This window comes from Elephantulus edwardii, unplaced genomic scaffold (assembly GCF_000299155.1).
Source record: "Elephantulus edwardii isolate Elephantulus edwardi_28Jun2011 unplaced genomic scaffold, EleEdw1.0 scaffold00179, whole genome shotgun sequence".
Lineage (NCBI taxonomy): Eukaryota > Metazoa > Chordata > Mammalia > Macroscelidea > Macroscelididae > Elephantulus > Elephantulus edwardii.
In genome coordinates, this window is record NW_006399929.1 from 6,257,135 (window position 1) to 6,257,634 (window position 500).

Here is a 500-nt window from a genome sequence, read left to right on the forward strand (position 1 = left end):
GTGGCAGTGCGAGAGGCATGGGGTTTGAATCCACCAGCAGCTCCGTGGGAGGATGGGCAAGCTCCTCCCAAGTGATTTACTGCCTGTGAAAACCTGCTGGAGGGTTAACTATGGGTTGGCTCTAACTAGATGGCACACAACAACTTAACTAGCTTAACCAGCCCAGGTTCCCTCATTCTCTCTGTGCCTTGGGGCACATTTTGAAATTTTGGTTCCAAATCATATGTACTTCATGAGGTTGTTATGAGGATGAAATTGGAAATGCTTACTACCGTATTTGCCTCTTCCTACACACAGCCCCCTCTAGTTCAACAGGTATTTGTTGTAGGTTAGGCATCAAGGAGTGTGCTAGGCACTAGAGATATAGTCAAACTTGACTCCTGCTTCTATGGAGCTTACAAACTAATTCTGCATAAATGCTGGCTATTATTTCAAGATGATAACAATGAAAATAATATTTTCTTTTATTTTTATTATTATTATTAATTTTAATGAAAATT